Here is a 13,560-nt window from a genome sequence, read left to right as displayed (position 1 = left end):
CCAGTCCTGTAGGGTTTCTCTGTCCTGCTGAACACAAAATAAGATCATTTTGTGTTTTGAAAAAATGATAATGTCGACTGAAAATGTGCATAGCTGTAATGAAAGCATGGGATCAGGTTCTGAAAGAATGACTAATGTTAGCTGGGTTACTAGTGTTATCAGTTTGGATTTTTGAGCTACGAGTTTAGAAAATTGTGAAAATCGTAAGTTACCAAAGCAAATAAACAAATTATTAAAACAAGAGAAATTATCAAGACGAAAATGTAAGGAAAAAACATCCTGCAATTATAAATGCTAAACAACATAATTGACCAATAAAGCCATTATCTGCAGTATATTTATCTATATAAAACGGGTAGTTCCAGTCCTTGGTTCTGATTAACTTTAGTGGGGTTTTTTCACGATAAAACACGGCAATGATCGCTTCAATGTTCCACTGCACAACACCCCTAGCAACCATCTTAGCAACGTAAACATACTATTCTCACTGATATTGTTCATTGAAGCTTATAGAGTAGAGTATTGTGAGAGATTGAGTAAGCGAGAGTACCTGCATTTACAGTTGATATAGCATTTTCCTTCAGCTCAGTCATATATTCCTAATAAAAATCTGTTTGAATGTCTGCGATATCTTGAACTTTTAACAGTTAAGGGGTTTTCCCGTGCCCTGACATGCTAGTCATTTGCATCTGACAGACTGTCTCATAAAGACAGTCTTTGCCGCCATCTATTGGCGAAATAATGTAAATATAGTTCTCTTACGAGAGGTACTCTCGTACTGCGTAATATCTTACGCTAGGGGAAATCTCTTTTCCGCGAGATACTGAAGCCAAAAAATTATCCTTAATTTTGAAATAATGTAAAACGCGTTGCGGCAGCATGCAGACATAGGCGAGACAGCTCGCGCGCCTATTGGCTGCCCTGCGGCAACTGCAGCAGCCTATCGATAAGGCCCTATCGTGACGTCATCACCAATGGGGGCGCTTCGCGCCCCATACGTCACGTCCCGCCGAAACGGGCGTGGCCTGGGGCTATAAATATAGCATCGAAAGGCTAGCTTACCGATTTTTCATCTCTTCAGCGGAGCTCACGCATCGCTGGATCCAGAGAGAAGAAGCCGCGCCGTGGAAACAGCATTTCAGCGGGACGAGTTCGGTACCTGGAGTCGCTGGCCGCGCCGCCTTCAACCACCGTTCCTGCTACGCTATCCGGCGTTATATCCTTTCATTGCATTGTGTGTGTTCGCCGCCGCGACTCACACTCCCTTTCTAAAAGAGCAGAGCGTCTTTTTCAAGATGTCTCGTCCATCCTGTGGCTCGTGCCGAGCCCCACTCAGCGACGGGGACCGCCATGTCATCTGCGTTTCCTGCCTGGGTGAAGGACATGCGGCTCTAGCGCTCGCTGACGGCGGATGCCCTCACTGCGAGCTTATGCCTATGGCGACTCTGAGGACTCGCATGGCAACTTTCCACGAGCCTGCACCCCCCGCTTCGACGCCGCGCCGTAAAAAGCGCCGTGCTCAGCGGATCCCTGAGCCTCCCACCGAGAAAAGCTCGCCGGTGCGCCTGCCAGCTTCGCCGTCTGCTTCTCTCGAGTCTCTCACTCCCGGACAGTGGCCGCCGCTGGCCGCCGCTTCCGCCGGAGATGACAAGGAAGAAGCGGCAGTTTTCGAGGAGGACAACTGCTCTATCCTGGCTTCGGACAGCGAGGATTGGGCGAGCTCTGTGGACCTCGCCCCTTCTTCTGCCCGCGAGTCGTCAGGAAAACGGGCCAGCATTGAAGCTGAGCTGATGCGTCTGCTCACACAGGCCACAGAGAGCCTCGGCCTCGAGTGGTCCGCGCCCGCCGAGCCTACACGCAACCGTCTGGACGGCTGTTTTCTGCAAGGGGACCGCGTTTCCACGCCCTCAAGACCCGCCCCGTTTCTTCCTGAGCTTCATGAAGAACTGGCAAAGTCTTGGAGCGCCCCTTTTTCAGCCAGGCTACGTTCCTCTGCTTCGGCGGCATTCTCCGTGGTGGACGGTGCCAAAGACAGAGGATACCTCGCTCTCCCTCTAGTGGAGGAGGCGGTAGCAGCCCATCTTTGCCCGCCCTCTGCTGGACGGCGGACTAAGACGGCGCTACCTTCAAAAGCCTGCCGCGCTACTTCCACCCTGCACAGTCGCGCTTACACCGCCGCTGGGCAGGCTGCATCAGCGCTACACACTATGGCCACTCTCCAGATCTTCCAAGCTAACCTTCTCCGAAAGCTGGACGAGGAAGGCACGGAAGCAATCAACGTGGCGGATTTAAGGAGCGCTACGGACCTCGCACTCCGCGCTACGAAATCCGCTGCACAGGCCATAGGGCGGAACATGGCCTCTCTCACCGTTGCTGAGAGACACCTCTGGCTGACGCTTTCAGAAATGCCGGACTCGGAGCGCTCTGTGTTCCTCGACGCCCCCGTTTCTGCTACTGGCCTCTTTGGATCGTCCGTCAAAGATTTCGCGGACAGATTCGCTGAGGTACAAAAGACGTCGCAGGCCATGAAGCACTTTTTGCCAAAGCGCTCTAGCTCCGCATCAGGCCGCTCTAAACAGCCGTCTGCTCGCAGCTCGCAGCCACCGCCCCCCGCCGCCGCTTCACAGCGTCGACAGGCCCGGGACCAGAGACCACGCTCTCGCTCTGCCGGCCGCCGCCCCCCACAGCGTGGGACTCGGCCGAAGGTTGAGATGAAGCCCGAGGCCTCAAAGTCTTCCTAGCCAGCTTAGGAAAACGACGGTGTTCAAGCCCCGCTGCGGCCGGGTTTCCACCAAAACTTCCCGCTCGTCCAGTTCCATTACATGCGACTGTTCCAGTGTACTCTGCAGTAAACAAGTCGGTTGCATTACCCGCTTGCCTGTACACAAACGCCGTTTTCACGGCGACCCAGATAAATCCTGTAAAGAGCGTATTTTCTGGTATTCCGGCCACGGCCGACGGTGTTATGAGTGTAGTAAAAATGCCCACTGCCCAGTGCCCATTCCTACACACAGACACAGCCCGCCCCACAGGGCTCGCGCACATAAAATCGACTCATGTCGATTGCGCACAGAATGTAGTGAACGTGCCCACGTCCCAGTGCCCACAAAAACTACACGCTGCATGTCTCTTGGTTTCTGTAAAAACGAAACCAACACACATACAACCGACTCAGGTCGATGGTGTTTTCAGTGCAAATGTGCCCGCTGTCCTGCGCCCACATTCACTCACAGACATGACGAATCCCTCGGTTTCCCCCACGCTCGCCGTCTCTCAGCTACCTGCCGTGAGAGAGCCGAGCGCGGGCGAACCGCCCGCTGTGATCAAAACACTCCCCGCCTCGAGCGCTGCAAATGCGGTGTCTATAATACAGCATACCGAAGCTCCCCGGTCGCCACTATGTCACGACCAGAGCTCCAATCTCATTCAACCCTTAGCTATGCACGCACATGCGTGGGCAAAGCTTCCCGGTGTATCAGAATGGGTGCTGAACATTATAAAAAGAGGCTATTCGCTACAGTTCGCTCGACGTCCCCGCCGTTGTGCGGTGCGAGTCGAAACCACGGTAGAAAAGGAAGTAGCAAGTGTACTTCGTACCGAAATTGCGAAGCTGTTGAGCAAAGGGGCAATAGAGCCTTTATCTCAAGCTCAGAGCGAAGGGGGGCTATACAGCAGATATTTTCTGGTTCCGAAAAAAGACGGGGGTCTCAGACCCATTCTAGATCTAAGACAACTGAACGTAGCGCTTTCAAAACGCAGGTTCAGAATGCTCACAACCAAGAAAATCCTCGCGCAAATTCGCCACGGGGACTGGTTTGTGTCAATAGATCTGAAAGACGCGTATTTCCAAATACAAATAGCGTCACGTCACAGGCGATTTTTGAGATTCGCCTTCGAGGGCCAGGCTTATCAATACACAGTCCTACCGTTTGGCCTGTCCCTAGCACCCCGTACATTCACGAAGTGCATGGACGCAGCCCTCGCTCCCCTGAAACTTCGGGGAATGCGAGTTTTGAACTACTTGGACGATTGGCTGGTTCTAGCTCAGTCACATACGGAGCTCATAGAACACAGAACCATTTTACTCGAACATCTCGAGAATCTGGGTCTCAAAGTCAACTGGGCGAAAAGTTCACTGTCTCCCAGTCAGAGAATATCTTTCCTGGGCACAGAACTGGACTCGCTGTCAATGACAGCTCAAATATCGCTACAGCGCAGATTGACTATTCAGCGCATGACAGAAACCTTCCGCCGCGGCACTATAGTCCCGCTAAAGAAGTTTCAAAGGATGCTCGGTCTCATGGCAGCAGCATCCACAGTTCTCCAGCTGGGTCTGCTTCGCATGCGCCCACTGCAGTTCTGGCTACAAGCGCAAGTACCGCGTCGAGCATGGACTTCAGGTCTCTTTCGTCTCAAGGTCGATCAGGAATGCGTCTCAGCACTGATACCCTGGAGAGCGACCGACTGGTACCAGTCAGGTGTAAGCCTGGGGACTTCCTCGAGTGTGAAGGTGGTGTCCACGGACGCCTCCACCTCGGGATGGGGAGCACTGCTCGAGGGCAGACCGTTTTTTGGCCAGTGGTCAGAACGGGAAAAGCTTCTGCACATAAACTGCCTGGAAATGATGGCAGTCGACAACGCGCTGAGGCGCTTTCGTCCCCAAATAGCAGGACACCACGTCTTGGTCCGCTCGGACAACATGTCAGTGGTAGCCTACATAAATCGCCAGGGAGGCATCACATCCCGAAACCTATACAGGTTAGCGAAACGCCTCCTGGTATGGGCTCAGCACAATTTGCGCTCGCTCAGAGCAGCGCATGTGCCTGGCCACCTGAATGTGGGACCAGACAGACTGTCCAGGAACAATGTTCCAGCAGGAGAATGGTCACTGCATCCGCAGACAGTCCAACTGCTGTGGCAGACATTCGGCAGAGCAAAGATAGACCTGTTTGCGTCTCAAGAAAACGCTCACTGCCCGGAATTTTTCTCAAAGAGCAGGGATGCGCTGGCCCACGTCTGGCCCCGCTGCCCGCTCTATGCCTTTCCCCCCATCACGCTCCTACCTCAGGTATTAGAGCGGATCAGGGAAAGCAGATGCTCAGTGTTACTGGTTGCTCCGTTCTGGAAGAACCAGGCTTGGTTCCCAGTTCTTATGCAGCTGACGAGCACTGCCCCATGGCCAATACCAGTGAGGAGGGACCTCCTCTCTCAAGCCAGGGGCTCGATCTGGCATCCTCGCCCGGAGCTTTGGTCCCTACATGCGTGGGCCATCAACGGGTACCCTCTGATATCCCAGAGGGAGTGTTAAACACGATCATGCAGGCTAGAGCTCCCTCTACGAGACGGCTCTATTCCTCAAAATGGTCAGTGTTCTCCAGCTGGTGCACAGCACGCGGCTTTTCACCCCTGGACTGTGGAGTGACGGAGGTTCTCTCCTTCCTACAAGAGCTACTGGATGAAGGCAGAGCCCCATCCACGCTCAAAGTCTATGTGGCGGCTATAGCAGCGTTTTCCAAACCAACGCTTGGTCAGTCACTAGGAAGGAACGATCTGGTCATTCGGTTCCTTAGAGGAGCTAAGAGGTTAAATCCTCCCAGACCTCCCTCAGTCCCCATATGGGACCTTTCTACGGTCTTGGAGGCCATGAAGGGTGCCCCATTTGAGCCTATCCAGTCAGTAGATATCAAACACTTGTCTTTCAAAACGGTGTTTCTTCTGGCTCTCGCTTCAGTGAAGCGCATAGGGGACTTACAAGCGCTCTCAGTGAGCGCGACGTGTATGGAGTTTGGGCCAAATGACTCGAAAGTCATACTCAAACCAAGGCACGGGTACGTCCCTAAATCCCTCAATACACCGTTCAGGGCCCAGGTAATTTCCCTGTCTGCCCTGCCGGTCTCTAACGAGGAGAAGGACGCCAGCTTCCTTTGCCCAGTCAGGGCGCTAAGGGCTTATGTGTCCCGCACGTCTGTTTTCAGACAGACGGTGCAGCTCTTTGTTTCACTCTACGGACGTTCTAAGGGACTCGCCGTTTCGAAACAGAGCCTATCCAGATGGATAGTCGATGCTATAGCGCTGGCTTACACCTCTAAGGGCTTGCAGTGCCCATTGGGTGTCAGAGCGCACTCCACGAGAGGCGTGGCCTCGTCGTGGGCTTGGTCTAGTGGGATTGCCTTGCAAGATATCTGTATGGCGGCAGGCTGGGCCTCCCCGTCTACATTTATAAGGTTTTATAACCTAGAGGTTCCCGCTCTGCAAGCTAAGCTGCTTTCAGTCTAGAAATCGGTACTGTCTGCCCCGAGTACGTCCGGCCCAGAATACCAAAATAGCGCGAGCAACGCTCGTTTAGATCGCGCAGCTCTATGGGCAATGTGTAAGACCCACTATATTCATCAGTCCAGGCCGGGGTCGCCCTGACTGAGTAAATACCATCACTATAACTGTTCTTATAGGATGCTGCATTACAGGAATGATGCTATTCTAGCCACTCTTCCTGGGCTCTCTGTGAGTCACTTATGATCATGTACTACATGAGCCCGGGCACCTGCCCTTGGGACTTTGGTGCTGGATCATAGCATGCACGGCGTTTTACACTGTTTCCCCTAGCGTAAGATATTACGCAGTACGAGAGTACCTCTCGTAAGAGAACGTACTCGGTTACTAACGTAACCTCGGTTCTCTCTAGAGAGGAAACGAGTACTGCGTATCTTGCCGTGCCTGCGCACGCTCCGGTTCGCTCCGGCGATGAAAAACCGGTAAGCTAGCCTTTCGATGCTATATTTATAGCCCCAGGCCACGCCCGTTTCGGCGGGACGTGACGTATGGGGCGCGAAGCGCCCCCATTGGTGATGACGTCACGATAGGGCCTTATCGATAGGCTGCTGCAGTTGCCGCAGGGCAGCCAATAGGCGCGCGAGCTGTCTCGCCTATGTCTGCATGCTGCCGCAACGCGTTTTACATTATTTCAAAATTAAGGATAATTTTTTGGCTTCAGTATCTCGCGGAAAAGAGATTTCCCCTAGCGTAAGATATTACGCAGTACTCGTTTCCTCTCTAGAGAGAACCGAGGTTACGTTAGTAACCGAGTACGTTTTTCCTACCTCTGATGTCGCGCGATGCGAGAAGCACCTGGCTGCAGCCTGCAGATTTGGGCGGGGGTGCACCTGGGGCGGGGCTGCACGTGCAGCCCCGCCCACAATGCTTCTCATTGGTTAGTGGCAAGTGATGACGTCAATCGAGGCGGGGCCGCACCTGGGGCGGGGCTGCACGTCTCTTCCCGCCAACATCTCTTCTCATTGGTTAGTGGCGTGAAGTCATGACGTTTGGCGTTTAGTGTGATGTTAATTGGTGTAAAAATGAGATCGTGTAGTGCTAACTTTACTCATCATATCACACAAATAACTAGGACAGCGTAGGTCTAAGTGTGTGTGTGTGTGTGTGTGTGTGCGTGCGTGCGTGGTGTGTGTGTGTGTGTGTGTGTGTGTGTGTGTGTGTGTGTGTGTGTGTGTGTGTGTGTGTGTGTGTGTGTGTGTGTGTGTGTGTGTGTGTGTGTGTGGTGTCTGTGGTTTTGGTGGGATTAGGATATAGTGTTAAAACCATAGGTTAAAACAACAGAGGCCCTTAAAAAGAAATATAGTGGCAAAACTAAACCAGGAGAAGAAATATAGGCTAGGATTTAAGAGTTAATATTAATATACAAAGATATATTGTAGGATATTCTTTTTCTATGAATACATTGATTAAATGTATTTTGATATTATTGTTATTAATATATATACATATATATAAATATAAGGTATATATAAAAATAACCTTCAAGCTTTTAAAACTATTTCAAACTTTTAGGATAGGCTTTCTCAAGCCAAATTAAAGTTTGTGTGTACAAACTTTTTTAACTAGTTTGTTGTTCATAAACAAAGTAAGTCTCTTAGGTACTTTACAGACAAAGCCAATAACACTCAAGCATATCTTGTCTAACATTTTCCTATAATATGTTTAAAATGTATAAAAAAGAAATTCCTTGTATGACTCTGTACTATGTTAATGCCTCTCTTTAAAATTATTCAATATTGTTTGTTCTGTATTTTATCTAAATTAGGTGTTGTGAACTGGAGTGCATTTTCCAGACAATATAGGCAAGAGTTCCGGGTGCCCTACTCGCTGACTCTGTGCTTGCACTGCACTGAAGTATACAAGGACTGCCCACCTGGGTCTGTGGGTGATGGCCGAAGCGGAGTCCTGCGGGAACTTTATTCTGAGAAGGAGGTTGAGGGCTATTGCTCGGTTGAGTGTTTTTTTTTCAGGCTGAGTAGATTGTGTGTGAGTGTACGTACGCACGCGTGTGAGTGTACGTACGTGTGAGTGTACATACGTGTGTGAGTGTACGTACGTGTGTGAGTGTACGTACGTGTGTGTGTGTGTGTGTGTGTGTGTGTGTGTGAGAGAGTGTACGTACGTGTGTGAGTGTACGTACGTGTGTGAGTGTACGTACGTGTGTGAGTGTATATGCACACATACAGATAATCACGTACATCAACCGTACACACACACATGCGTACGTACACACACGCATACGTATACACACAGACAGACGCGTACGTACACACACACACGCACACACACACACACACACACACACACACACGTACGTACGTGTGTGAGTGTACGTACGTGTGTGTGTGTGTGTGTGTGTGTGTGTGAGTGTACGTACGTATGTGTGTGTACGTACGTGTGTGAGTGTACGTACGTGTGTGAGTGTACGTACGTGTGTGAGTGTACGTACGTGTGTGTGTGTACGTACGTGTGTGTGAGTGTACGTGTGTGTGAGTGTACGTGTGTGTGAGTGTACGTGTGTGTGAGTGTACGTGTGTGTGCGTACACGCGTGCGTGTGTGTACGTACGTACATAGACGTGTGTGTGTGTGTGTGTGTGTGTGTGTGTGTGTGTGTGTGTGTGTGTGTGTGTGTGTGTGTGTATGTACGCGTGTGTGTGTACGGTTGATGTACGTGATTATCTGTATGTGTGCATATCTCTTTTACACAATTATTTTTGTTTTGAAATAAAAGTTATCACTGGTTTGAGTTTGGTTTTTTGAGTTGGCATGCATAATATGGGATACAGACAGAGATTGACAATGTACTGTATGTAGTTAGTTTAACTTAAAACTACTTTATTGGCATAAATGTTTTATAATAACCTAATGCACAAAAATAAACAAGAACTATTACAGAGGAATGATTAAAATAAGAAATATATAAGGTGCCATTAATGTTTACAGTAATTTTGTAATTTACACAGTGAAGTGCAACAGAATGTAAAAAACTTTTAAAATACTACACAGATATTGCACAATATAGCCTATACTCTGTAATTCCTTGTTTACCTTAGATCAGACATAGTTAAAACTATGGATATATGCTCAACTACTTTTTGCTGCTTTCATTATTACTTTAGAGTTGTTTTAATACTTTATCATTTTATTAAAGTATTATTTCAAATTTGCGCAAGCGTTTTTAAGACGCGTGACGTCACCACTTAACGCAAATACGACGCATGCGCTGTCAGCGCGATATGGCGCATGAGTTTTCAACCGCATTTCCTGTTTACCGTGGCGTCGACGTCATTACTGTGCCACTAACCAACGAGAAGCCCCAGGTGCGGCCCCGCCTCGATCGACGTCATCACTTTGCCCCTAACCAATGAGAAGCGTTATGGGCGGGGCTGCACGTGCAGCCCCGCCCCAGGTGCAGCCCCGCCCCGATCTGCAGGCTGCAGCCAGGTGTACTTGCGCGATGCAGCAGATTCACTTCTCCACACTGCATTCACTCACCGAACTCTTGACTGAGTGCTTATGACGTCACAACGGCCGCGCCAGAACTCCTGAGGATGGAAATGGTTATTATTTAAATGTTCTAGTTGTTGATTCAAACAATTAGATTAATCTTTTATTTTTTATCACGTGTGAATGTTTTAAATTTGTTTTATATATAGATTTTGATTTACCCTGCCAGCTCTAGACTTTCAATCAATCAAATTCATTGTAAAACTATGATAAACCGAAAATAAATAAACATATAACATTTTAATAGCCTATTTATCAAGTAAAATGATTTATTCAAAAGTTATTGTTTCCAGTTACCCAAGAGCCAACAAAATGAAATGAGGTGAACAGTATACATAAAAACCAGGTACATTTCACATATAAAATATTTTATTCTGCTATTTTTGTCAAATTATGCACAAATAAAAAGATAATTTGTAAGTAGTTAATTTAAAATATTATTTGTTTGTATTCATTCATCATCATCAATTCCAACACTGAATATTATCAAAAAGAATACATAGCCTATTATTTTTTAGTTGGCCCATTGACTTTTGTTTTAAAATATCTTTTAAAATATGTTTGTTCAAATAGTTTCATAGAGATTCTGTCAATTACAAATAAAAAAATAAAAAAATATTGTTTATTATTTTATTTGTTATATGATAATAGGAATAGTTGTGGAATTAGTTACTAAGCAATTTTATACTGACGCTGCTAACATAAAATAGCCTACTTAACTGCCAAAAGATACATAAAACTATTTGCATTTAAAGCACACGAAAAAAAAAAAAAACATATTAAAAAACAATTCTCAGCATGGAATAGTTCAATCAACAGATGCTTGACATACGCATGTTGACATACAAATACAAAATTAACTTTAAAATGTGCTCAATTGAAATGTGCTTAAACAAGCTGTAGAAAAGATGGAGGAGTAGACAGTCAGACATTGATAATAATAGGCAATGTTTCTTGAGCATCAAAGAGACTTCTTTCAAAAACATTAAGACACTTAAATACTTCTTTTGGCCACCAGTGTACATGAATCCAACACATTTTTGGAAATAAGTGAAATTATTTTTAAGGTGGGGTTATGTGTCATGTATTGTGAAAAGAACTGTGTTTTATCCAGTGTTGGACAGTTCCTTTTTGACTGCTTAAAATGTAGGATAAAAATAAAATTAATCATATATTAAAATTATGAAATCTAATTTATATTTAGTACAAATAAAAATAATTACAGTAGTGTACTGATTAGCTTCGTTTTTACAGTAATGCACTGTATTACACAATTACAGTGCCATGTACTGTAAAACTGAAATACGGTTTGGTACTGTAACTCTTAATTACAGTAACTTACTGGCAACAGTGTTGCCAGTAAGTTACTGTAAAAAAACCCTTGAAAAGTCTAGCAGTGTACTTACTATACATGTAATTCATATTCTCTTTTCCTGTTTGTCAAAAGAAAGAATTAAGGGGGTCGCACACCGGACGCGCAGCTCAGCGGCGCGCCGCGCAGCGCCACGTCTTTTAAATTCGAACACACTATTCTCTATGAGAGTACACACACCGGCGGCGCCTTTCGGCGTCTGTCCGCGGCGGCTCAGGACCGTGTTCAAAATCCTGCCGCGCCACAGAGCGCCATTTACATAGTTTTATATTAAATTTACATGTATGTGTCTCAAATCGTAGTTAATATATATACGGACCTCACCCTGTGCTGCAATATACATTTAGTTTTATATTTATTTACAGAAATCAGAAAATTGCTGATGTTATCGGATTTTCAGGTGACAGTTGTCCTAGACGTGGCGCGGCGCGGCGCTGAGCTGCGCGTCCGGTGTGCGGCCGCCTTTAAGAATATCAGTTTCGTCCAACAGTTTTAATTTTGGCACTTCTTAAAATAGGGGAGCGCGGGGCACAACATAACGCTGGGTTAAATGTAACACGGACCTTTTACATAGTCAGGGTCAAGCAGGTTGTGTTTCCGCTTATTTTCTCTCACTGCCAGAAGACGGTCTCCCACTGATTTGTGGAAAGTTTTTGGACAAAGAGTATTTTGACACCATGCAAGTACATTTTTTCATCATACGTTTTTTTCAGTTTCTGAGTTGGGTGTATACGTCACCAAATCTAACTTTATATTACCTTAATCACTGTCTTGTTGGCTAAAACATAGCACCATTTCAAGCCATGTCAGCAACTGTTAGCTAGACTTAAAATATTTTTTACACAGCAGGGTTAGTTGTAGCACAGTGTTACAACTGAGCCGCCAAGTGTACATATAACTTTGTTGGACTTTCACAAACAATGTTGGAATTTAACATTGTTTTTCACATTTGTTTACTATGCATTGATCACTTGTTTATTTATTAAGAATATAGCATGTTTTTCATGCAATAAACCCTTTAAAATGTGATTTTAAGCTCGTTTTTATTATTATTAATGTTATTATTATTATTATTATTATTACAGTTTTTCACAATTGCTAAAACACTTTCAGCATTTTTTGCACTGTTCTGAACATTGATATCTAATGTTCAACAATAGCTTGCTCTGTGTTCAGTAAGGCCTTACAACCGATTTTAGAGTTTTTCTCAATTGCTAAAACACAATTTCTGAAACCTTGCTCCTTTTTCTGAAAACATTAAACACAAAACCTCATCTTCAAGCACGATTTACAAAACCTCTGACTCTCGCAAAATGAAACTTACTGTTGATACTGATACTGTTGATAAACTGAGGAACATTTATGTTGGATAAAAAGTTAAAACAACCTCAACATGTAAATGTAGTGTTGAGCTCATAAATCACAGAGGTAACGTGAATCTTGTCTGGATGTTACAGGGACAGATGAACAGATGTGTGTTTATCCGGTGGAGAGTGGCTCATGAAGCTGAATGCTGCCATCAAAGGCTTTGAGTGAGTATACTACAGACATGAACAACAACTATTTAAATATTAAGTTGTAGTTTATTATAATTATTGTAATTTCAAACAGAGCTATTACAGCACCTTTCTGATTCTTGATTTCTGTGCATTTGCTGCAGATCTTTTGTGGTGGAGTAGGACCTGCAAGGAAAGATGATGACTGCATTTGTGAAAAAAAGCGTTTTTGTCTTCTAAATAATACTGAAATCAAATGACATTGTGCTGTTGAAATGACTGCTTTTGTGTTATGTTTGTGCATTTTTGTAGGATCTGAAATGTCAGCAGACTGGTGTGAGCACTGAGGATGAAGAGCCCAGAGCTGAATCCTGGAAATGGTACCATGGACGAGACCCTCCATCACTCCACCTGCCCTTCCGAGACACTCCATCACTCCACCTGCCCTTACGAGACACTCCATCACTTCACCTGCCCTTTCGAGACACTCCATCACTTCACCTGCCCTTCCGAGACCCTCCATCACTCCACCTGCCCTTACGAGACCCTCCATCACTTCACCTGCCCTTACGAGACACTCCATCACTCCACCTGCCCTTCCGACACCCTCCATCACTCCACCTGCCCTTACGAGACCCTCCATCACTTCACCTGCCCTTACGAGACACTCCATCACTCCACCTGCCCTTCCGAGACCCTCCATCACTCCACCTGCCCTTACGAGACCCTCCATCACTTCACCTGCCCTTACGAGACCCTCCATCACTTCACCTGCCCTTACGAGACACTCCATCACTTCACCTGCCCTTCCGAGACCCTCCATAACTCCACCTGCCCTTACGAGACCCTCCATC

This window comes from Leuciscus leuciscus, assembly GCF_965113295.1.
Source record: "Leuciscus leuciscus genome assembly, chromosome: 8".
Classification (NCBI taxonomy): Eukaryota; Metazoa; Chordata; class Actinopteri; order Cypriniformes; family Leuciscidae; genus Leuciscus; species Leuciscus leuciscus.
Note: the sequence above shows the minus strand (reverse complement) of the source record.